Genomic DNA, 25,226 nt, shown 5'->3' on the forward strand with positions numbered 1-25,226 from the left:
AGGAGAGGGACAGTGGCTTGGGGCACAGGAGGGGGCGCACGGGTTAGGGGTGAAGGGGGTGCAGGAGAGGGGCAGTGGCTGGTGGCACAGGAGGGGTGCAGGGGTTAGGGGTGAAGGGGGCCCAGGAGAGGGGCAGTGGCTGGTGGCACAGGAGGGGTGCAGGGGTTACAGGTGAAGGGGGTGCAGGAGAGGGGCAGTGGCTGGTGGCACAGGAGGGGGCGCAGGGGTTAGGGTTGAAGGGGGTGCAGGAGAGGGACAGTGGCTGGGGGCACAGGAGGGGGTGCAGGGGTTGGGGTAAAGGGGGTGCAGGAGAGGAGCAGTGGCTGGGGGCACAGGAGGGGGTGCAGGGATTAGGGGTGAAGGGGGTGCAAGAGAGGGGCAGTCGCTGGTAGCCCAGGAGGGGGCGCAGGGATTAGGGGTGAAGGGGGTGCAGGAGAGGGGCAGTGGCTGGTGGCACAGGAAGGGGGCGCAGGGTTGGGGGTGAAGGAGGTACAGGAGAGGGGCAGTGGCTGGGGGCACAGGAGGGGGCGCAGGGGTTGGGGTGAAGGGGGTGCAGGAGAGGGGCAGTGGCTGGTGGCACAGGAGGGGGCGCAAGGGTTAGGGGTGAAGGGGGTGCAGGAGAGGGCCAGTGGATGGGGGCGCAGGAGGGGGCGCAGGGGTAAGGGGTGAAGGGGTGCAGGAGAGGGGCAGTGGCGGGTGCCACAGGAGGGGGCGCAGGGGTTGGTGTGAAGGGGGTGCAGGAGGGGCAGTGGCTGGGAGCACAGGAGGGGTGCAGGGGTTGGGGTGAAGGGATGCAGGAGAGGGGCAGTGGCTGGTGGCACAGGAGGGGGCGCAGGGGTTAGGGGTGAAGGGGTGCAGGAGAGGGGCAGTGGCTGGTGGCACAGGAGGGGCACAGGGGTTAGGGGTGAAGGGGTGCAGGAGAGGGGCAGTGGCTGGTGGCACAGGAGGGGGTGCAGGGGTTAGGGGTGAAGGGGTGCAGGAGAGGGGCAGTGGCTGGTGGCACAGGAGGGGGTGCAGGGGTTAGGGGTGAAAGGGGGCAGGAGAGGGCAGTGGCTGGTGGCACAGGAGGAGGCGCAGGGGTTAGCCGTGAAGGGGGTGCACGAGAGGGGCAGTGGCTGGGAGCACAGGAGGGGGCGCAGGGGTTGGTGTGAAGGGGGTGCAGGAGGGGCAGAGGATGGGAGCACAGGAGGGGGCGCAGGGGTTGGGGTGAAGGGATGAAGGAGAGGGGCAGTGGCTGGTGGCACAGGAGGGAGTGCAGGGGTTAGGGTGAAGGGGATACAGGAGAGGGGCAGTGGCTGGGGGCACAGGAGGGGGCCCAGGGGTTAGGGGTGAAGGGGGTGCAAGAGAGGGGAAGTGGCTGGGGGCACAGGAGGGGGCACGGGGGTTAGGGGTGCAGGGGGTGCAGGAGAGAGGCAGTGGCTGGTGGCACAGGAGGGGTGCAGGGGTTAGGGGCGAAGGGGGTGCAGGAGAGGGGCAGTGGCTGGGGGCACAGGAGGGGCCGCAGGGGTTAGGAGTGAAGGGGTGCAGGAGAGGGGCAGTGGCTGGGGGCACAGGTGGGGGCGCTGGGGTTAGGGGTGCAGGGGGTGCAGGAGAGAGGCAGTGGCTGGTGGCACAGGAGGGGGTGCAGGGATAAGGGGTGAAGGGGCGCAGGAGAGGGGCAGTGGCTGGTGGCACAGGAGGGGGCACAGGGGTTGGTGTGAAGGGGGTGCAGGAGGGGCAGTGGCTGGGAGCACAGGAGGGGGTGCAGGGGTTGGGGTGACGGGAGGCAGGAGAGGGGCAGTGGCTGGTGGGGCAGGAGGGGGCGCAGGGGTTAGGGGTGAAGGGGTGCAGGAGAGGGGCAGTGGCTGGTGGCACAGGAGGGGGTGCAGGGGTTGGGTGAAGGGGGCGCAGCGATTAGGGGTGTAGGGGATGCAGGAGAGGGGCTGTGGCTGGTGGCCCAGGAGGGGGCGCAGGGGTTAGGGGTGAAGGGGTGCAGGAGAGGGGCAGTGGCTGGTGGCACAGGAGGGGGTGCAGGGGTTAGGGGCGAAGGGGGTGCAGGAGAGGGGCAGTGGCTGGGGGCACAGGAGGGGCCGCAGGGGTTAGGAGTGAAGGGGTGCAGGAGAGGGGCAGTGGCTGGGGGCACAGGAGGGGGCGCAGGGGTTAGGGGTGCAGGGGGTGCAGGAGAGAGGCAGTGGCTGGTGGCACAGGAGGGGGTGCAGGGATAAGGGGTGATGGGGCGCAGGAGAGGGGCAGTGGCTGGTGGCACAGGAGGGGGCACAGGGGTTGGTGTGAAGGGGGTGCAGGAGGGGCAGTGGCTGGGAGCACAGGAGGGGGTGCAGGGGTTGGGGTGAAGGGATGCAGGAGAGGGGCAGTGGCTGGTGGCACAGGAGGGGGCGCAGGGGTTAGGGGTGAAGGGGTGCAGGAGAGGGGCAGTGGCTGGTGGCACAGGAGGGGGTGCAGGGGTTAGGGGTGAAGGGGTGCAGGAGAGGGGCAGTGGCTGGTGGCACAGGAGGGGGCGCAGGGGTTAGGAGTGAAGGGGTTACAGGAGAGGGGCAGTGGCTTGAGGAACAGGAGGGGGCGCAGGGGTTAGGCGTGAAGGGGGTGCAGGAGGGGCAGTGGCTGGGAGCACAGGAGGGGGTGCAGGGGTTGGGGTGAAGGGATGCAGGAGAGGGGCAGTGGCTGGTGGCACAGGAGTGGGTGCAGGGGTTAGGGTGAAGGGGTGCTGGTGAGGGGCAGTGGCTGGTGGCACAGGAGGGGGTGCAGGGGTTAGGGTGAAGGGGATACAGGAGAGGGGCAGTGGCTGGTGGCACAGGAGGGGGCGCAGGGGTTAGAGGTGAAGGGGGTGCAGGAGAGGGGCAGTGGCTGGTGGCACAGGAGTGGGTGCAGGGGTTAGGGGTGAAGGGGGTGCAGGAGAGGGGCAGTGGCTGGGGGCACAGGACGGGGAGCAGGGGTTGGGGTGAAGGGGGTGCAGGAGAGGGGCAGTGGCTGGTGGCACAGGAGGGGGCGCAGGGGTTAGGGGTGTAGGGGGTGCAGGAGGGGGCAGTGGCTAGTGGCACAGGAGGGGGCCCACGGGGAAGGGGTGAAGTGGGGGCAGGAGACGGGCAGTGGCTGGTGGCACAGGAGGGGGTGCAGGGGTTAGGGGTGAAGGGGTGCACGAGAGGGGCAGTGGCTGGTGGCACAGGAGGGGTTGCAGGGGTTAGGGGTGAAGGGGGTGCAGGAGAGGGGCAGTGGCAGGTGGCACAGGAGGGGGCGCAGGGGTTAGGGGTGACGGGGGTGCAGGAGGGGGCAGTGGCTGGTGGCACAGGATGGGGCGCAGAGGTTAGGGTGAAGGGGAGCAGGAGGGGGCAGTGGCTAGTGGCACAGGAGGGGGCCCAGGGGTTAGGGGTGAAGGGGTACAGGAGAGGGGCAGTGGCTGGTGGCACTGGAGGGGGCGCAGGGATTAGCGGTGAAGGGGGTGCAGGAGAAGGGCAGTGGATGGTGGCACAGGGTGTGTGTGCAGGGCTTAGGGGTGAAGGGGTGCAGGAGAGGGGCAGTGGCTGGTGGCCCAGGAGGGGGCGCAGGGCTTAGGGGTGAAGGGGGTGCAGGAGAGGGGCAGTGGCTGGTGGCACAGGAAGGGGGTGCGGGGTTGGGGGTGAAGGAGGTACAGGAGAGGGGCAGTGGCTGGTGGCACAGGAGGGAGCACAGGGGTTGGGGTGAAGTGGGTGCAGGAGAGGGGCTGTGGCTGGTGGCACAGGAGGGGGCGCAGGGGTTAGGGGTGAAGGGGGTACAGGAGAGGGGCAGTGGCTGGTGGCCCAGGAGGGGGCGCAGGGATTGGGGGTGAAGGGGGTGCAGGAGAGGGGCAGTGGCTGGTGGCACAGGAAGGGGGTGCAGGGTTGGGGGTGAAGGAGGTACAGGAGAGGGGCAGTGTCTGGTGGCACAGGAGGGAGCGCAGGGTTTAGGGATGAAGGGGGTGCAGGAGGGGGGCAGTGGATGGTGGCCCAGGAGGGGGCGCAGGGATTAGGGGTGATGGGGGTGCAGAAGAGGGGCAGTGGCTGGTGGCACAGGAGGGGGCGCCGCGGTTGGGGTGAAGGGGGTGCAGGAGAGGGGCAGTGGCTAGTGGCACAGGAGGGGGCCCAGGGGTTAGGGGTGAATGGGGTGCAGAGAGGGCAGTGGCTGGTGGCACAGGAGGGGGTGCAGGGGTTAGGGGTGAAGTGGTTGCAGGAGAGGGGCAGTGGCTGGTGGCACAGGAGGCGGCGCAGGGGTTAGGGGTGAAGGGGGTGCAGGAGAGGGGCAGTGGCTAGTGGCACAGGAGGCAGCGCAGGGGTTGGGGTGAAGGGGGTGCAGGAGAGGGGCAGTGGCTGGGGGCACAGGAGGGGGCGCAGGGGTTGGGGTGAAGGGGGTGCAGGAGAGGGGCAGTGGCTGGTGGCACAGGAGGGGGGGCAGGGGTTAGGGGTGAAGGGGGTGCAGGAGGGGGCAGGGGGTGTTGGCACAGGAGGGGGCGCCGGGGTTTGGGGTGATGGGGGTGCAGGAGAGGGGCAGTGGCTGGTGGCACAGGAGGGGTGCAGAGGTTGGGGTGAAGTGGGTGCAGGAGAGGGGCAGTGGCAGGTGGCACAGGAGGGGGCGCAGGGGTTAGGGGTGAAGGGGGTGCAGGAGGGGGCAGTGGCTGGTGGCACAGGAGGGGGCCCAGGGGTTAGGGGTGAAGGGGGTGCAGGAGAGGGGCAGTGGCTGGGGGCACAGGAGGAGGAGCAGGGGTTGGGGTGAAGGGGTCCAGGAGAAGGGCAGTTGCTGGTGGCACAGGAGGGGGCGCAGGGATTAGGGGTGAAGGGGTGCAGGAGAAGGGCAGTGGATGGTGGCACAGGGTGTGTGTGCAGGGCTTAGGGGTGAAGGGGTGCAGGAGAGGGGCAGTGGCTGGTGGCACTGGAGGGGGCGCAGGGATTAGCGGTGAAGGGGGTGCAGGAGAAGGGCAGTGGATGGTGGCACAGGGTGTGTGTGCAGGGCTTAGGGGTGAAGGGGTGCAGGAGAGGGGCAGTGGCTGGTGGCCCAGGAGGGGGCGCAGGGCTTAGGGGTGAAGGGGGTGCAGGAGAGGGGCAGTGGCTGGTGGCACAGGAAGGGGGCGCAGGGTTGGGGGTGAAGGAGGTACAGGAGAGGGGCAGTGGCTGGGGCATAGGAGGGGGCGCAGGGGTTGGGGTGAAGTGGGTGCAGGAGAGGGGCTGTGGCTGGTGGCACAGGAGGGGGCGCAGGGGTTAGGGGTGAAGGGGGTGCAGGAGAGGGGCAGTGGCTGGTGGCCCAGGAGGGGGCGCAGGGATTAGGGGTGAAGGGGGTGCAGGAGAGGGGCAGTGGCTGGTGGCACAGGAGGGGGTGCAGGGGTTACGGGTGAAGGGGGTGCAGGAGAGGGACAGTGGCTTGGGGCACAGGAGGGGGCGCACGGGTTAGGGGTCAAGGGGGTGCAGGAGAGGGGCAGTGGCTGGTGGCACAGGAGGGGTGCAGGGGTTAGGGGTGAAGGGGTGCAGGAGAGGGGCAGTGGCTGGTGGCACAGGAGGGGTGCAAGGGTTACAGGTGAAGGGGGTGCAGGAGAGGGGCAGTGGCTGGTGGCACAGGAGGGGGCGCAGGGGTTGGGGTGAAGGGGGTGCAGGAGAGGGGCAGTGGATGGGGCACAGGAGGGGGTGCAGGGGTTGGGGAGAAGGGGGTGCAGGAGAGGGGCAGTGGCTGGGGACACAGGAGGGGGTGCAGGGATTAGGGGTTAAGGGGGTGCAGGAGAGGGGCAGTCGCTGGTAGCCCAGGAGGGGGCGCAGGGATTAGGGGTGAAGGGGGTGCAGGAGAGGGGCAGTGGCTGGTGGCACAGGAAGGGGGCGCAGGGGTTGGGTTGAAGGGGGTGCAGGAGAGGGGCAGTGGCTGGGGGCACAGGAGGGGGCCCAGGGGTTAGGGGTGAAGGGGGTGCCGGAGAGGGGCAGTGGCTGGTTGCACAGGAGGGGGCGCTGGGGTTAGGGTGACGGGGGTGCAGGAGTGGGGCCGGGGCGGGGGCTGCTGGAGGGGGCGCAGGGGTTAGGGGTGAAGGGGTGCAGGAGAGGGGCAGTGGCTGGTGGCACAGGAGGGGGCCCAGGGGTTAGGGGTGAAGGGGTGCAGGAGAGGGGCAGTGGCTGGTGGCACAGGAGGGGGTGCAGGGGTTAGGGGTGAAGGGGTGCAGGAGAGGGGCAATGGCTGGTGGCACAGGAGGGGTGGAAGGGGTCAGGGGTGAAAGGGGGCAGGAGAGGGCAGTGGCTGGTGGCACAGGAGGAGGCGCAGGGGTTAGGCGTGAAGGGGGAGCACGAGAGGGGCAGTGGCTGGGGGCACAGGAGGGGGCACAGGGGTTGGCGTGAAGGGGGTGCAGGAGAGGGGCAGTGGCTGGTGGAACAGGAGGGGGCGCAGGGGTTGGTGTGAAGGGGGTGCAGGAGGGGCAGTGGCTGGGAGCACAGGAGGGGGCGCAGGGGTTGGGGTGAAGGAATGCAGGAGAGGGGCAGTGGCTGGTGGCACAGGAGGGGGTGCAGGGGTTAGGGTGAAGGGGATACAGGAGAGGGGCAGTGGCTGGGGACACAGGAGGGGTCGCAGGGGTTAGGAGTGAAGGGGGTGCAAGAGAGGGGCAGTGGCTGGGGCCACAGGAGGGGGCACAGGGGTTAGGGGTGCAGGGGGTGCAGGAGAGGGGCAGTGGCTAGTGGCACAGGAGGGGGCCCAGGGGTTAGGGGTGAAGGGGGTGCAGGAGAGGGGCAGTGGCTGGGGGCACAGGAGGGGGCACAGGGGTTACGGGTGAAGGGGGTGCAGGAGAGGGGCAGTGGCTGGTGGCACAGGAGGGGGCGCAGGGGTTGGGGTGAAGGGGGTGCAGGAGAGGGGCAGTGGCTAGTGGCACAGGAGGGGGCCCAGGGGTTAGGGGTGAAGGGGGTGCTGGAGAGGGGCAGTGGCTGGTGGCACAGGAGGGGGCGCAGGGGTTAGGGGTGAAGGGGGTGCAGGAGAGGGGCAGTGGCTAGTGGCACAGGAGGCAGCGCAGGGGTTGGGGTGAAGGGGGTGCAGGAGAGGGGCAGTGGCTGGGGGCACAGGAGGGGGCGCAGGGGTTGGGGTGAAGGGGGTGCAGCAGAGGGGCAGTGGAGGGTGGCACAGGAGGGGGTGCAGGGGTTAGTCGTGATGGGGGTTCAGGAGAGGGGCAGTGGCTGGTGGCACAGGAGGGGGCACAGGGGTGGGGGGGGATGGGGGTGCAGGAGAGGGGCAGTGGCTGGTGGCACAGGAGGGGTGCCGGGGGTGGGGTGAAGTGGGTGCAGGAGACTGGCAGTGGCAGGTGGCACAGGAGGGGGCGCAGGAGTTAGGGGTGAAGGGGGTGCAGGAGGGGGCAGTGGCTGGTGGCACAGGAGGGGGCGCAGAGGTTAGTGTGAAGGGGTGCAGGAGAGGGGCAGTGGCTAGTGGCACAGGAGGGGGCCCAGGGGTTAGGGGTGAAGGGGGTGCAGGAGAGGGGCAGTGGCTGGGGGCACAGGAGGAGGAGCAGGGGTTGGGATGAAGGGGTCCAGGAGAAGGGCAGTTGCTGGTGGCACAGGAGGGGGCGCAGGGATTAGGGGTGAAGGGGGTGCAGGAGAAGGGCAGTGGATGGTGGCACAGGGTGTGTGTGCAGGGCTTAGGGGTGAAGGGGTGCAGGAGAGGAGCAGTGGCTGGTGGCCCAGGAGGGGGCGCAGGGCTTAGGGGTGAAGGGGGTGCAGGAGAGGGGCAGTGGCTGGTGGCACAGGAAGGGGGCGCAGGGTTGGGGGTGAAGGAGGTACAGGAGAGGGGCAGTGGCTGGGGCATAGGAGGGGGCGCAGGGGTTGGGGTGAAGTGGGTGCAGGAGAGGGGCAGTGGCTGGTGGCACAGGAGGGGGCGCAGGGTTAGGGGTGAAGGGGGTACAGGAGAGGGGCAGTGGCTGGTGGCCCAGGAGGGGGCGCAGGGATTAGGGGTGAAGGGGGTGCAGGAGAGGGGCAGTGGCTGGTGGCACAGGAAGGGGCCGCCGGGGTGGGGGTGAAGGAGGTACAGGAGAGGGGCAGTGGATGGTGGCCCTGGAGGGGGCTCAGGGATTAGGGGTGATGGGGGTGCAGGAGAGGGGCTGTGGCTGGTGGCACAGGAGGGGGTGCAGGGGTTAGGGGTGATGGGGGTGCAGGAGAGGGGCAGTGGTTGGTGGCACAGGAGGGGGCGCCGGGGTTGGGGTGAAGGGGGTGCAGGAGAGGGGCAGTGGCTAGTGGCACAGGAGGGGGCCCAGGGGTTAGGGGTGAAGGGGGTGCAGGAGGGGCAGTGGCTGGGAGCACAGGAGGGGGTGCAGGGGTTGGGGTGAAGGGATACAGGAGAGGGGCAGTGGCTAGTGGCACAGGAGGCGGCGCAGGGGTTAGGGGTGAAGGGGGTGCAGGAGAGGGGCAGTGGCTAGTGGCACAGGAGGCAGCGCAGAGGTTAGGGGTGAAGGGGTGCAGGAGAGGGGCAATGGCCGGGGGCACAGGATGGGGTGCAGGGGTTAGGGGTGAAGGGGCGCAGGAGAGGGGCAGTGGCTGGGGGCACAGGAGGGGGTGCAGGGTTAGGGTGAAGGGGGTGCAGGAGAGGGGCAGTGGCTGGTGGCACAGGAGGTGGCGCAGGGGTTAGGTGTGAAGGGGGTGCAGGAGCGGGGCAGTGGCTGGGGGCGCAGGAGGGGGTGCAGGGGTTGGGGTGACAGGGGTGCAGGAGAGGGGCAGTGGCTGGGGGCACAGGAGGGGGTGCAGGGGTTGGGGTGAAGGAGAGGGGCAGTGGCTGGTGGCACAGGAGGGGGTGCAGGGGTTGCGGTGAAGGGGGTGAAGGAGAGGGGCAGAGGCTGGTGGCACAGGAGAGGGGCAATGGCTGATGGCACAGGAGGGGGTGCAGGGGTTAGGATGAAGGGGGTGCAGGAGAGGGGCAGTGGCTGGTGGCACAGGAGGTGGCGCAGGGGGTAGGGTTGAAGGGGGTGCAGGAGAGGGGCAGTGGCTGCTGGCACAGGAAGGGGGCGCAGGGGTTAGGGGTGAAGGGGGTGAAGGAGACGGGCAGTGGCTGGGGGAACAGGAGGGAGTGCAGGGGTTAGGGGTGCAGGAGAGGGGCAGTGGCTGGGAGCACAGGAGGGGGCGCAGGGGTTAGGGGTGAAGGGGGTGCAGGAGAGAGGCAGTGGCTTGTGCACAGGAGGGGGTGCAGGAGTTAAGGGCAAAGGGGACACAGCGTAGGGGTTAGGGCACAGGAGGGGGCAGAGTTAGGGGTGGGGGAGGTGCAAGGGTCGGGAGTGCAGGAGCTGGGGGTAAAGGGGGAGGGGGATCGTCCAGGGGCGATGGGGAAGTGCCAACGTACAAGTTTTGCCCAGGGCACCATTTCCCCTAACGCTGGTCCTTGGTAACATTTCTTGCTGGGAGGGGGAGGGGAGAGACGAGGCGTTTTCTCTCTGTTTCTTTCCTCTCCGTTTCCTGCTCCTTCCTTCAATTCCAGAAACCTCCCTTGTGTGTCAGTGACGCCCTCCCCACGCCAGGCCTCTGGAGCCTTTGGAGCAGGAAGATCCCAGGAGCTGAGGATGGATCCAGGGGTGAGTAGCTGGCAGGAAGGAGTCCTAGCAGCTCTTCTGGGAGCGCAGGGGAGGAACGACTCCCCCTTCTCTAGCTTCTCCCCGTGGGACTCTGGGGAGCAGGGAGGGTTGTGTGTTAAATTCCATCCAACTCCCCCTTTGATACAAGCCAAGGGGTGTCTCACCCTCCACAATCTCCTTGGGAGGGCCAAACAAGGGATGTTTTCCACTGCCCAGGAGACCCAGCCAGGGACTGATGTGCTGGAGATATGTTGGGAAAAGGGACTGTCTGAATTGCCAAGGCAGGAAACGAACCATCTATAGCAACGTCATTAACCACAAACACACTCTAGCCATGCTCCAGCCAGCAGGGAAATGGGCAGGAACTCTGGCTGTTCAGCCATGGCCACACGTACAGAGCTGCACAGCAGTGAGTGTGCTGGGGAAGCTGGTCCGAGTGAACAATTGGAAATGACCCTTCAGTGAGAACAGAATCAGAGTGTAGAAAGGCCCCTGTGTTACATGGTTGTGGCTGAGGCCTTAGGGAGCTGGGTTAGAAGCCACAGGGTGTTTCTGTGCAGGTTTGATTCTTGCCAGCTAATCAAGGCTGGTGTGTGGTGTCTCCATGGCTGCACTTTCAGTGATGCAGGTTTCTCTCCCCTATTGTTCCCTGGGCATCCTACTAGATTGCCAGCTGCTTTTCAACTGCAGAGTGGAGACTGTGTGTATGTGTTGGGGGAGAGACAGTGTGTGTGTTGGGGAAGAGTGAGTGTGTTGAGGTACGTAGGAGTGGATCATTATTATCCCTACTTGAAAGAGGGAGAAGCTAAGGCTGAGAAAGGAGAATTGACTTGTCTTAGGTCACACAGCCAGTCAGTGGCAGAGTTGGGAATAGGACCCAAGACCTCTGATTTTCAAACTAACCATCAGATCTTGAATTTCAGACATTGAATGACCTGAATAAAGTGCTCTCAGATGAGCTCCAGACCAACAACAGTGCACAGGAATTATTCAGCAAGTATTTGAGGAGAACTGCAATGTTAGAGAGAATCATGAGCTGCTCAGAGACTATTAATGTAGAGAAGCAGCAAAATTCATCAAACATAGAACTGGTTCTGACTTATTTCCTTGGTCTTAAAAGAGAACAACAAGGATCTGAGTTTCCTCCCTATCAATAACCCCCTGCTCAGCCAATCAGGGTAGAGACTGAGGACGGGAGGCTGAGGGTTCTCACCAGAGAGCCCAAAGGATGGCCCAGGTCACTGGTGGGGATCACTGCCCGAGCACTATTTCAGCCCCACATTTTTGGGTGGACCTCCCACAGTGGGACCTGCAGAGCACTGCCCCGCCACACAACCACACACACCTCCCTCCCTCCCGGTGTTGTGAGCGGAACAGGAGAAAGGACAAAAGAAGCAAGAGATGAAGAGAAAGGAGGGAGGGATGGAGGAAAAGGTGAAAGAAAAAGGACAAATCCTAATGTCCCCAGTGATTCTAAGAGACAAAATCTCAGGTGCGCAATAAAATTCTGCCTTCTTAAGCTCCTGTTTTCCATGCCTAGAATTCAACTGTCACCAGCTGGATCAGACTGAACAGGTTTCAAACCTCCAGGAGGCTCTTACCTTCTAAATTATGATGTAATTGGAATAACAGAGACTTGGTGGGATAACTCACATGATTGGAGTACTGTCATGGATGGATATAAACTGTTCAGGAAGGACAGGCAGGGCAGAAAAGGTGGGGGAGTTGCGTTGTACGTAAGAGAGCAGTATGACTGCTCAGAGCTCCAGTATGAAACTGCAGAAAAACCTGAGTGTCTCTGGATTAAATTTAGAAGTATGAACAACAAGGGTAATGTCGTGGTGGGAGTCTGCTACAGACCACCGGACCAGGGGGATGAGGTGGACGAGGCTTTCTTCCAGCAACTAACAGAAGTTGCTAGATCACAGGCCCTGGTTCTCATGGGTGACTTTAATCACCCCGATATCTGCTGGAGAGCAATACAGCGGTGCACAGACAATCTAGGAAGTTTCTGGAAAGTGTAGGGGACAATTTCCTGGTGCAAGTGCTGGAGGAACCAACTAGGGGAAAAGCTCTTCTTGACCTGCTGCTCACAAACAGGGAAGAAATAGTAGAGGAAGCAATAGTGGATGGGAACCTGGGGGGCAGTGACCATGAGATGGTCGAGTTCAGGATCCTGACACAAGGAAAAAGAGAAAACAGTAGAACAGAGACCCTGGACTTCAGAAAAGCAGACTTTGACTCCCTCAGGGAACTGATGGGCAAGGTCCCTTGGGAGAATAACATGACGGGGAAAGGAGTCGAGGGAAGCTGGCTGTATTTCAAAGAAACCTTATTGAGGTTGCAGGAACAAACCATCCCGATGTGTAGGAAGAGAAGTAAATATGGCAGGCGACCAGCTTGGCTTAACAGTGAAATCCTTGCTCGTCTTAAACACAAAAGAACAGCTTACAAGAAGTGGAAGATTGGACAAATAACCAGGGAGGAGTATAAAAGTATTGCTCAGGCATGCAGGTGTGAAATCAGGAAGGCCAAATCACACTTGGAGTTGCAGCTAGCCGGAGATGCTAGGAGTAACAAGAAGGGTTTCTTTAGGTATGTTAGCAACAGGAAGAAAGTCAAGGAAAGTGTGGGCCCCTTGCTGAATGAGGGAGGGAACCTAGTGACAGAGGATGTGGAGAAAGCTAGTGTACTCAATGCTTTTTTTGCCTCTGTCTTCACAGACAAGGTCAGCTCCCAGACAGCTGCACTCTGCAGCACGGTATGGGGAGGAGGTGACCAGCTCTCTGTGGAGAAAGAAGTAGTTCGGGGCTATTTAGGAAAGCTAGACGAGCACAAGTCCATGGGGCCGGATGCGCTGCATCCGAGGGTGCTAAAGGAGTTGGCCGATGAGATTGCAGAGCCATTGGCCATTATCTTTGAAAAATCATGGCGATCGGGGGAGGTCCCGGATGACTGGAAAAAAGCTAATGTAGTGCCCATCTTTAAAAAAGGGAAGAAGGAAGATCCAGGGAACTACAGGCCAGTCAGTCTCACCTCAGTCCCTGGAAAAATCATGGAACAGGTCCTCAAGGAATCAATCCTGAACCACTTAAAGGAGGGGAAAGTGATCAGGAACAGTCAGCATGGATTCACCAAGGGCAAGTCATGCCTGACTAACCTAATTGCCTTCTATGACGAGATAACCGGCTCTGTGGATGAGGGGAAAGCAGTGGATGTGCTATTTCTGGATTTTAGCAAAGCTTTTGATACAGTCTCCCACAGTATTCTTGCCAGCAAGTTAAAGAAGTCTGGGCTGGATGAATGGACGGTAAGGTGGATAGAAAACTGGCTAGATGGTCGAGCTCAACGGGTAGTGATCAATGGTTCCATGTCTAGATGGCAGCCGGTATCAAGTGGAGTGCCCCAAGGGTCGGTGCTGGGGCCGGTTTTGTTCAATATCTTCATTAACGATCTGGAGGATGGTGTGGACTGCACCCTTAGCAAGTTTGCAGATGACACTAAACTGGGAGGAGTGGTTGATACGCTGGAGGGTAGGGATAGGATACAGAGGGACCTAGACAAATTAGAGGATTGGGCCAAAAGAAATATGATGAGGTTCAACAAGGACAAGTGCAGAGTCCTGCACTTAGGACGGAAGAATCCCATGCACTGCTACAGACTAGGGACCGAATGGCTGGGTAGCAGTTCTGCAGAAAAGGACCTAGGGGTTACGGTGGATGAAAAGCTGAATATGAGTCAACAGTGTGCCCTTGTTGCCAAGAAGGCTAATGGCATTTTGGGTTGTATAAGTAGGGGCATTTCCAGCAGATCAAGGGATGTGATCATCCCCCTCTACTCAGCACTGGTGAGGCCTCATTTGGAGTACTGTGTCCAGTTTTGGGCCCCACACTACAAGAAGGATGTGGATAAATTGGAGAGAGTCCAGCGGAGGGCAACAAAAATGATTAGGGGGCTGGAGCACATGACTTATGAGGAGAGGCTGAGGGAACTGGGATTGTTTAGTCTGCAGAAGAGAAGAATGAGGGGGGATTTGATAGCTGCTTTCAACTACCTGAAAGGGGGTTCCAAAGAGGATGGATCTAGACTGTTCTCAGTGATAGAAGATGACAGAACAAGGAGTAATGGTCTCAAGTTGCAGAGGGGGAGGTTTAGGTTGGATATTAGGAAAAACTTTTTCACTAGTAGGGTGGTGAAGAACTGGAATGGGTTCCCTAGGGAGGTAGTGGAATCTCCTTCCTTAGAGGTTTTTAAGGTCAGGCTTGACAAAGCCCTGGCTGGGATGATTTAGTTGGGTTTGGTCCTGCTTTGAGCAGGGGGTTGGACTAGATGACCTCCTGAGGTCCCTTCCAACCCTGAGATTCTATGATTCTATGATTCTATGAAACAGGGACGGCTGTTTTCTAGTAAAATCACTGAAAGGGAAGGAGGAAACTCGAAAGAGGTTCTTCCTGGCGCTCACGTCCGTGAACCCGAATACTCTCCCAGTCCTGAGAGAGAGACCTGGAGAAGGAGAGTTGCTGGAGCAAAGCCACAGGGGTCTCTGAGGTTTCCCTGGCCCCTCGCCCCTGTCCTGCCTGGCTGATGTCAGCATCTCTCTGTGAGGTCACCACCTCCCCACCACCTTGGACCAATAGTCTGAGGCCTTGCAAAAGGCCTTTGTGATGTCACTGCCAGACCCCTCCCTTGCTGTGCCAATGTCCTGCCCCTGGCCAGGCCCTTTGGAGGTTTGAGCTACTCCCTGTGGATCACCCCACTCAAGGAGCGTTCGTTCTAGGCAGCAAGCCGGCTAGACAGGAAAACATCAGACGCTGCTCCCAAAGCTACACTCAGTTTTTCAGATATTAGTCAACTTTATGGCCAGAAGAGACCATTAGAGCATCTAATCTGACCCCCTGCGTATCACAGGCCTCCTGTAGGACACAATAGCAGGTGAGGGAGGGGGGCTGATGAGGCGAGGGGGCGGGTGAGCTGGCGGCACGGAAGGGGGGGCTGAGGAGGCGAGTGGGGTGGGCTGGTGAGCCGGCAGCAGGGGACTGAGGAGACGAGCGATGAATCAGTGGCTGACCTGTTCTGCTGATCTGGTCCCACCTCATTCACTCAACAGGGCAACTGATTACCAAGTGAGGGGAAGATCTTATTCTACTTCTATCAACAATACATTTTCCTTTTACCTTAATTATACTACCTTAGGGGCCCGCTATAATATATTACCAAGGTTCAATGCCACCGTTTTGGTGGGGCAGTGCTGGGGAAGGAGGGTTTGTTTCCATGGAGTGGGTGGCGCTTCGGGGGGATTGTTTCAGGGAGGGGCTCGGCGGCGCTGGGGGGTGGTGTTCAGTGAGGCCGGGGGGGTTTCATCCCTCAGCTGTTTTCTTTGGAGTAATATTGCCCTCGCCGCTTTACGAGCTGTGCAGGCCTAGACTAAACCACAGACTCTGGACTCAGCATTCAAGTATCCTGCAGTCTGAACTTCGCATCTGATACATTCAGTGGTGAGCTGGAGCCGGTTCGCACCGGTTCGCGCGATCCAGTTGTTAAATTTAGCAGCCATTTTAGAACCGGTTGTTCCAGGACAACCAGTTCTATAAGGGCTGCTAAATTTCACAAAAGCTCCGGCCCAAGCTCTCCTGCTCCGCCCCCTTTCTCCTCCCCCTGCCCTGCTTCCCGCGAATCAGATGTTCGCGGGAAGCCTGAACAAGCAGCAGGCAGGCAGGTAACCTGGGGAGGCGAGGCTCCTGCCCCGGGCTCCGCGGCGGGGGCTCCTGCCGCCCTGGGGTCCGGGCGGCGCGGGCTCCTGCCACCGGTCCGGGGTCCAGGTGGCGGGGGCTCCTGCCGCCAGTCCGGGGGGCGCGGCGGGGGCTCCTGCCGGTCCGGGCGGCGCGGCGGGGGCTCCTGCCGGTCCGGGGTCCGGGCGGTGGGGGCTCCTGGTGGGGCGCAGCGGGGGCTCAGCTCCTGCCCCGGCGTCCGGGCCCCAGCCGCAGTTTAAAAAAAAAAAAAGGGGGGGGCGTCAAGGAACGGGGGGGGGGGGGCAACCGGTTCCCTCCTCAGAGGAGGGAACCGGTTGTTATGATTTTGGCAGCTCATCACTGGATACATTCCCTCATTGGCTACCATTGTTTGGCCAGCAGGGAAGTGCTTCTTGTCCAACAAGGCAGCCAGATTGGGATCCACAGGCATGGAATGGCTCTGAAGGAATCAGCTGTTTCTCTCTGTGCTTCATCTAACTTTGGATCCAAATGGTAAAAGACAGTTGTGCCCAATTTAATCATGGCGTCCTTCAGGAGTGTGACCAATGCCACTTAACTAGAGAGCAGCATTCTAAAAATAGTTTACCTGGGCCACAGGTCACCACAGCTTCCATCTCAGGGGTGAAAATCAACCACTAGTACCTGCAATTTCTACCTGAGCTCTTGTCAAATCTTTGACCTTACTTGGAGTAATTTTACACTTCTCTGGCGTAGAAGACCAACCGCACAACAGATCAGTAGCGACAGTGAGGTACAACTCCCCCTACTGTGCCCTTTTATTTCTTTAATCTGGTGGCACAGATTTAAATTAGGGACTAAATTCAGGTGCGGTTTAGAATCCCTGTAAGACACCAAATGTCAGGTCTCTATTAAAAATAGGTATCTTTCTGCAGCTATAGCACATTCAACACGGATTTCATTTTCTACACATTTGCAGCATCTCCCAGGGGTGAGCTGAAGAGAAAAGTCACTTCCATGTTTCCCATCTCTACCTAGCTAGGGATTGTATTTGCCAAATAACAGGCAACATGCAGCTAATGGGGAAGGAGATCTCTTCAGGAGCCACTCCCTGCAGGGCCTGGGCCACAACGGCTTTGGGAGCCCAATGCATGGGTACTTTGCTTAGTTACAAGTTATTTACGAGGGAATCCTCTTCCCAGCCCTTTAGAAAAAATACTGACCTAACCAATTGCACAACAGGGGGACTGGGATGACGATGGGGTAAATCAGAGGGCTTCCCTTATTCCCCATCTTATTCTGTTGTTACAGAGGGTGAAATGACATTTTCCCCTATCCCTGCCCTGTTCCTGCTCTCTTATAGTTCAATATATTTTAAATGAGAAAAATGGTAGTATAAATATCTGCTCTGCAGCACAACCTGAACCAACATCAGAGCAACTGGGAATGAAACAACTTCTTCCCCAAGAGTGAACTCGATGACTAAGAATTGCTGTGAAATGGGGGAACAGTATAACCGTGATGCTCAGGGTTTGTTAAGACTAGGAACAGTGATGGAGTTTAGGTCAGGTCAAGGGGAAAGCTAATGCCAACCCCTGCACCTGGGCTGCATCTGCTCTACAACTATAATTGTCTTGTTACACCAAGATCACTAACTTGAGCAGCCAACACCATGTACAGCCCTAGTGGATGTCAGGCACAGGTAGTTTTTGCCTCAGTGTAGCTTGTTGGGATCAAACCTCTGTCCCCCCACCTGGAGCTGACGAACATTCCTGGCTGGAGGGGGACACACTCCTTCGACTCAAAAGGAAAGGAGTTGATAGAAAAGATCACAGGACTGACCCCAAAGAAGGGTGAGCTGCAAAAGGCAGAAGCAGGCAACTGATCTGGTGGAGCTGAGACACCACGGTGAAGATGGTGCAAAAATCACTATGTGGGAATTAGCAAATGTGATTAAAAAGAAAAAAGCTTTCTCCAGCCCTAGTCAAGGGATTTATTACAGTTCTCTCTCATGTGGACTCTCTGATGTCTGATAAGGGCAGAGCGTTGATTGAAGCTTTTCCCGCACTCAGAGCATGTGTAGGGCGTCTCCCCTGTGTGGATTCTCCGATGTCTGATAAGGGTTGAGCTCTGTCTGAAGCTTTTCCCGCACTCATGGCATGTGTAGGGCATCTCTCCTGTGTGGATTCTCCGATGTCTGATAAGGCGTGAGCTCCAACTGAAGCTTTTCCCACACTCAGAGCACGTGTAGGGCTTCTCCCCTGTGTGGATTCTCCTGTGTGCGCTCAGGGCAAAGCTCTGCTTGAAGCTTTTCCCACACTCAGAGCACGTGTAAGGCGTCTCCCCAGTGTGGATTCTCTCATGTCTGATAAGGTGAGACCTCCGCCCAAAGCTATTCCCGCACTCAGAGCACGTGTAGGGCTTCTCCCCTGTGTGGATTCTCTGATGTGTGATAAGGGCAGAGCTCTGACTAAAGCTTTTCCCGCACTCAGAGCACGTGTAGGGCATCTCCCCTGTGTGGATTCTCTCATGTCTGATAAGGTGAGAGCTCCCATTGAAGCTTTTCCCGCACTCATGGCACATGTAGCGTCTCTCTTCCAAGTTGATTCTGTTGCGTGGAATAAGGTCTGAGTGGCTACTGTAGTTTTCCTCTGGCCTCTGCTGAGTCTCACAGGCTTTTTGTGTTTCTGGGAGTGCACAACTCCTGGAAACATTCCCTTTGGATCTTCCTGATAACATCCAATGTGGATCTACTTGCACAGTGTCTTCCTGCTGGGGTTTCTCCTCCTCCTTCTCACTCACCATCCCCTCGCCGGATGGGAGACAGAGAGAATCCAGACATAGGTTCACTCCCTGTGCCTGAGAAAAAGGGAATGTCAGAGAGAGGAGTGGAAAAAGGGATGAACAAACCAAAATATATGTGGGAGAGATCAAACCTATCAGGAGATCATTTTCCCCAAACCCTTCCACAGAAAAGAGAGGAAGGCATTCAGTTCTGGATCCTCATTGCACCATAACTCTCAGGGGAAAGTGAGATCGGGGAGGGACCTGCTGCCACTTGTCAGTCAGGGTAGGAGGGAAGCCATGAGTGACATCTGCCATAATGATTCCACATCTGCAGGGAACAATCCTGAACTTGGAGAGCTCACAGGGTCTTTGTAGGGCATCCCAAATGTTTCCTGCATTCCTAAGCAGTTGTTGAGTTGTTTAACTGATTCCCCACCTGCGAAGGCAGCTCTTGGGAACACTTCTTTCTCAGAGCCCTGGAGGTCCGGGACCCACGGCTCTTCCCCTCGTTCCAGCTGCGAGATCACATCAGGTTTGGAAATTGGATACCCTACTGCAGGGAAAGAAAACAAGGGAGGTCAGTGGAATTGGTGGGATACTTGTCACAAAGAATAGTCCATAGTTTTAACCCCCATCTCATTTTTAGGCAGTAACATCTGTAGCCCTCAGGATTCATCTGCTTGCCTGCATCAATATCTCTTTTCTTATAAGTACAGTATTGTGATAGGTTTATTAATTCCTATTACAAATATGTTTGGCTGTACTGCAAGAAACCTACAGGCCAAAAACCTGCATTTTAAGCTAAAGCAAAGTTAGCATAGCTATATCCTGTGCCCCTTTACCCAGAAAAGGAACTGTTTTTCCTATACCCAAATAAAGTGCCTACGCTTAGGTCTAAGACCCTTTACCTAGACCAACAGACAATGAAGAATAGCAAAGGGGATTTTTCAAAGTTGTACTCACAGACTTAACAAGTACCCCACAAGTGCGCAGATACCTGCCATCCACACGCACACACATAGTAGCCTATGGAGTAAGCATACCCTAACATTTCTATGGGGGAAGACTGAAATTTGGGCATAAGAGGAAGGATTTCCAGCATTTATTTCTATAAAAAGAGGTAACCTACCTCACTATGGTATCCCCGCCCCCACCTTGACCTCCTCCTTCTTCACTACACTTCACCATCTTCACTGGTGAGGCCTCATTTGGAGTACTGTGTCCAGTTTTGGGCCCCACACTACAAGAAGGATGTGGATAAATTGGAGAGAGTCCAGCGGAGGGCAACAAAAATGATTAGGGGATTGAAGCACATGACTTATGAGGAGAGGCTGAGGGAACTGGGATTGTTTAGTCTGCAGAAGAGAAGAATGAGGGGGGATTTGATAGCTACTTTCAACTACCTGAAAGGGGGTTCCAAGGAGGATGGATCTAGACTGTTCTCAGTGGTTGAAGATGACAGAACAAGGAGTAATGGTCTCAAGTTGCAGAGGGGGAGGTTTAGGTTGGACATTAGGATAAACTTTTTCACTAGTAGGGTGGTGAAGAACTGGAATGGGTTACCTAGGGAGGTAGTGGAATCTCCTTCCTTAGAGGTTTTTAAGGTCAGGCTTGACAAAGCCCTGGCTGGGATGATTTAGTTGGGTTTGGTCCTGCTTTGAGCAGGGGGTTGGACTAGATGACCTCCTGAGGTCCCTTCCAACCCTGAGATTCTATGATTCTATGACCTGATTCAGAACAGAGTCCAGAGAATTTTACCCAGTGACTCCTACATCCACCCCAAGATCTTCTGGCTGAACGAGGAGGGTTCATTCAGAAAGTCATCGTGTTTGGGTGTAAAGGTGTGAAATGATGGGGAAATTGGCCCCTCTTTCAAGTTTAAATGTTGTCACTTCTACACCTAGACCGGGGTGGCCAACCTGAGCCTGAGAAGGAGCCAGAATTTCCCAGTGTAACTGCCAAACGTGCACCTTTGTATGCAACTACTGAGTCAATTGTGAACCTTTCCATCATTGTCCTTTGCTCTTAATCCTGAGGCTATTGCCCCATCATGGGCCCATTTCCCGCCTCTCTTTCATACAGAAGCACAATTTTCTTTGCACAGACACAGGAACAGCAAGATCTTTCTCTGTCCCTTGTGCAAAGCAGGGGGCCAAATTCCATGGAAACAATGGACAAGCAGGGGGCTCTGGGCACATCCAGCCCTGGCCGTGAGATGTTCCCTCCCCTCTTTCTTTATGCCGCTGCTGTTATTTCATGGATTGTCTGGGATGGGGGAAAAGCTGAGTTCACTCCAAGTGGAGGGGAAAAGAACCTTGAAAATCTCAGGATCCAACCCTGCTACCAGGATCACTGAGGTGCTGGGAATCTGCCTGGGAAAGGGACTGTGTGAATTGTCAAGGTGGGGAACGAATAACAATCTACAACAAGATCCACCTCATTAAGCACTGACACAGGCTAATCCTGCTGGCAATAGAAGGGAAACTGGGAGCCATTCTTTGCTGTTCATCCATGGAAACAGTGACCCAATTGCACCGCAGTGAATGTGCTGGGGAAAGCTGGAGTTTGCAGGCAGGTGGAAATAGCAGATCCTAGAAACACCTGGAGCTCCGCACACCACTTCTGCCACCAGGGTGAGGTGTTGAGCTGCTCACAGCATCCCCCACTATGACCTTGCAGCAGGGGATTGCCGCACCCCCAACCCAATGCAGGGGAGATGGCTGAGTGTATCTCTGCACCCTGAGACCAGGGCACCCACTCTCTCTGCCCCACACATAGAATCTGGCCCTGCTGAAAAGTGACCACTATGAACAAGTCACCTCCAGGAGAGCAGGATTGGTCCTCAGAGAGGGGAATGGGCTTCTCGTGATTCTTATAGGTCACTGGATGCTCTGGAAACAGGAGGGCTCTGAGTGTAACCCATAGTAAACACAACCTGCTAGGGGATGTAGCTCAGTGGTTGAGCACATGCTTTGTGTGTATGAGGCCCTGGGTTCAATCCCCAGCATCTCCATGATCATTTTTTCACCCTGCTGCTTTGCTCATGCCCAGAGGGGATGTGGCCCACCAGTCTCCCTGCACCAGTTTCAGTCCTGCTCAGTGAGGGGCAAGTGACAATTGCATGGAAGGTCTGGGGGGGTTCTGCTCCTAAGTCACCTTGGTACGTTTAAGATTCCCACCCGTTGTGCTGCTTGGGACAATGGTAGATGAGAAGGGCGAATCCTCCAGCACTGGAGGGAAAGGTCCCATCTGCACAGACTGAGAGGCAAGGAAACAGAGGGGCAGGGTAGAGAGAGGTCAGTGATTTACTCCCAGCAGGGGACACTGTCTTTTTGAGTATCAGAGGGGTGGTCGTGTTAGTCTGGATCTGTAAAAGGCGACAGAGTCCTGTGGCACCTTCTAGACTAACAGACGTATTGGAGCATGAGCTTTCGTGGGTGAATCCCCACTTCGTCAGATGAATGGAGTGGGAATTCTATGACTGGCTTGCCAAGTACAAAAGCAGTTTCTCCTCCCTTGGTGATCACACCTCAACTGCTAGAAGAGGGTCTCATCCTCCCTGATTGAACTAACCTCCTTATCTCTAGACAGATTCTTGCCTGCATATTTATACATGCCCCTGCAAATTTCCACTACATTCATCTGACGAAGTGGGATTCACCAACGGAAGCTTATGCTCCAATACGTCCGTTAGTCTGTAAGGTGCCACTGGACTCTGTCTTTTTGAGGCGAGTGCTGCTGGCTTGGGATGGTGCTGACGATGGATAGAAAAAAGGCTGGAGTCAATGGCAGATGGGACCACAGAAGGGGAAGGGGAATGGCAGCCCCACAGAAGGTCCTGGGTGCTCAGATGCCCCCAGTTATTGCACCCTGGCCTGCCCTAGAGAGAGAAAAGACATAGAGGGACCCAGCCCCCCTACAGTGATCCCATGGACAAGAACCTGGTTAGGAGTGGGGTGAAGGTTCCCTCTGGGCAAAGGGGAGCTGAAATCCCTCCGTGTCCTGGAATTTAAGCAACGAAAGCTTCAAACCCTGCACGGGTGTGGGCTGAGGTGCATCAGCAGAAGGTTGGGCTGGACAGGGGTGGCAGGTTTGTATAATTTTTGGTGGTGCCCAGAATGGGACCAAGTCCTGCCCCACCTGCCACACACACCTGCCTAAGGCTCTGGGAAGGAGTTTGGGTGTGGGAGGGAGAGGGGTTGGGCACTGGGAGAGTTTGGGTGCAGGGTCTGGGCTCAGTCAGAGGGTTGGGGTGCAGGAGTGAGTGTGGGGGGCAGGCTCTTGGAGGGAGTTTGGGTGCAGGTGTGGGGTCTGGGCTGGGGCAGGTGTTGCAGGAGAGGGTGAGGGGTGCAGCATTTACCTCGGGCATCTCCCGAAAGCAACCCGCAGCCCCTAATCTGGAGGGCCGGGGGCGTCTCTGTGCACCGCTGCCCGCAGACTCCACCCCTGCAGCTCCCATTGCCACAGTTGGCAGTTGGGGCGGGGGCAGCATGTGGAGACCCCCCCACCACCACAGTTGTTCCATTATCAGTGTTTTAAAGTAAACCCTCCCTCCCTTTATGGGATACAGACTCTCTGTGACAGAGACTGACTGGGGCTCCTCTCTGCATGGCCCCAGTGGGGAAGGAAAGAGACTGGGGGAGGGGGAGAAGATGGGCAGAAGGAGTCGAATGGGGCAAAGCCAGAATAGAGATTTTCTTCCTGTTAAAATGCACTGGAGTCTCATCGCTGAAAAGCCGCATCTTGTGTTAAGTTTGAACCAGCAGCCTTTCAATTACCAGGCAAAGGTGTGAACCACAGAGACTGATAACTGCCTGCTTCCCAAATGTGTTTAAAAAACATCTTCAGGGGTGCAACTGGTTAGTGCAGAGGGGCCATCTGTTGGGGTTATGAGTTCAAGCTTTCTCTCAAGCCCTTGTTTCTCTTACCTGTGTAGTTTGTTTTGCCTAATTCATATACAAAGTGCTATACTAGAAAAAGGAGAGTAAGTTCTAAAATGTAGAGGTGGGTGCATACTTTAGAAACATCCCCCCTGTGCTGCCATTAGTTCCAGTAGATTGTTCACTGGAAGGGCAAATTCATTTCTTTGCTGCTGAGAAAGATGCCAGGATAGGTCTGTGGGCACCAGATCTCTCTGCTTCTTCCAGCTCCTTCCCTGCTCCAGTCACTGCTGTAGGAGGATCCTATATGCACTGAGCCTAAACATTTTCCTGGGCCTTCTTAGCATAGTTGGCAGCATGTCAGTCTCATACTCAGTAGGTCCTGAGCTCACACCTCAGAAAAGACAATGGTTTTCTGCTCCCTGCTTCAGATTTTCTAAAGGAAATCAGAGAAAAGAAGCTATAGGAGAGTGGTTCCTAGACACTCTAACACACACAGATTTTTCTAAGGCATTAACTTTTCCTACTCTGTGGCGTTTGTATTCTCCATAGAGCAAAATAAAACAAAAACATGCAAGTCTAAGACTAATACAGTATGAAACTCAATACAGATAAAATCTCACCCTCAGAGACCTTCCAATAAGCTTCTTTTGCAGACTAGACTTATTTCTTGTCTGAGCCCAATCTTTTCACCTGGTATAGTCCTTGTTCCAGCTCAGGTGGTAGCTAGGGGATTTCTCATGATTGCAGCCACCTTTCTTCTGTTCCACCCCCTTATACAGCTTTGGTACAAGGCAGGAATCTTTTGTCTCTCTCCTGGGGAAAAGCCCCAGGTTTAAGATGGATTCCTGTACCAGGTGACATGGTCACATGCCCTGTGAGACCCCAAGCTTTCATTGTTCCTGGCCTGACTCACAGATGGTGCAGGACAGAGCCATCTCCAGTCAATTGTCCTGGTTAATGGGAGCCATCAGGAGTCCAAACCACTATTAATGGCCCACACTTTGCATCATTACAACAGGACCTCAGAGTTATAGTTCATATTTCTAGCTTCAGATACAGGAATGATCGGTTCATACAAATAGGCTGAACACACACAGTAGATAATAAGCTTTGTAATGATACTGCACAAGAGACCTTTTGCATGAAGCATGTTCCAGTTACATTATATTCACACTCATTAGCATATTTTCATAAAATCATCAACATCACAGCAGGGAAGGGTTTTACTGCGGCACCTGGGAGCAGTTGAGTTTCATGTTCAGGCTCTGCTATGAGTTCCTCCAGGTTTCCCATAAGCACACAGGGCCCTTAGCGGGTACTCTCGATACAGGAATGGCCCAGATACAATGAAGTGATGGGAATTGCATTTTCCTTTTTAATTTTTGAATTTCCAATGACATTTCTATTTGTGATTTCGTTTTGCTTCGTATAACTGTGTTTTCTCAGGGACTTGATATTTACCAGGCTAACTAACAGCTAATAACGGGAGACTTCCAAGCAGGGCGTGGGCGAGCGGAAAAGAACTGTAAGAGACGCTGGTTTTCGACCTTGTCTTAGATAAGAATAGAATGCAGATTGTAGCAGAAATTGCTGAGAAGTAAGCTATCAGAAAGGAATATGTACAAACAAAATGCAGTTGTTGCTCCTTACTGTACGTCACAAAAGGTATAAATGCTTGCCTTAATTGTTTATCTAACCGAGACCTACCTCGGGAGGGGAAACTCTGCCTGTCTGTACTCTCCCGAATAACTGCAGTTGCTCGAAATAAACGGCATAATATAATAACATTTAACATCTCTGTGGTGGGAAGAACATCTCAACAGCCCAACACTGTGGCATTTGATTTCAAAAAGGAGAACTATACAAAAATGAGGGGGTTAGTTAAACAGAATTTAAAAGGTACAGTGACTAAAGTGAAATTCCTGTAAGCTGCATGGACACTTTAACGACACCATAATAGAGGCCCAACTTAAATGTATACCCCAATTTAAGAAACACAGTAAAAGAACTAAAAAAGAGCCACCAGGGCTTAACAACCATGTAAAAGAAGCAGTGAGAGACAAAAAGACTTCCTTTAAAAAGTGGAAGTCAAATCCTAGAAAGGAGCATAAACATTGCCAAATTGTAGGTGACAAATCTGAGGAACTGTCACAGACTGAAGTGTCACTAGAGGAGGTTTTGGAATTAATTGATAAACTCAACATTAACAAGTCACCAGGACTAGATGGCATTCACCCAAGAGTTCTGAAAGAACTCAAATGTGAAGTTGCAGAACTATTAACTATGGTTTGTAACCTGTCCTTTGAATCGGCTTCGGTACCCAATGACTGGAAGTTAGCT

At 56.6% G+C, this 25,226-nt stretch overlaps 1 long non-coding RNA gene and 1 other non-coding gene across 2 annotated transcripts; one reads left to right on the plus strand and one right to left on the minus strand.

Annotated features, from left to right (window-relative positions):
- Window positions 1-18,063: 18,063 nt before the first annotated feature.
- LOC123357342 lies at window positions 18,064-19,169 on the minus strand. Its single transcript, XR_006575539.1, has 3 exons — window positions 19,133-19,169; window positions 18,440-18,556; window positions 18,064-18,075 (listed from the first exon to the last, which is right to left on the minus strand). It is a non-coding gene; the product is annotated as an uncharacterized LOC123357342 (long non-coding RNA).
- Window positions 19,170-20,944: 1,775 nt separating this feature from the next.
- On the plus strand, window positions 20,945-21,016 carry TRNAT-UGU. Its single transcript has one exon. It is a non-coding gene; the product is annotated as a tRNA-Thr (tRNA).
- The last annotated feature ends 4,210 nt before the right edge of the window (window positions 21,017-25,226 follow it).

Source organism: Mauremys mutica, unplaced genomic scaffold, assembly GCF_020497125.1.
Source record: "Mauremys mutica isolate MM-2020 ecotype Southern unplaced genomic scaffold, ASM2049712v1 000524F_np12_subseq_1:157659_obj, whole genome shotgun sequence".
Taxonomy (NCBI): Eukaryota; Metazoa; Chordata; order Testudines; family Geoemydidae; genus Mauremys; species Mauremys mutica.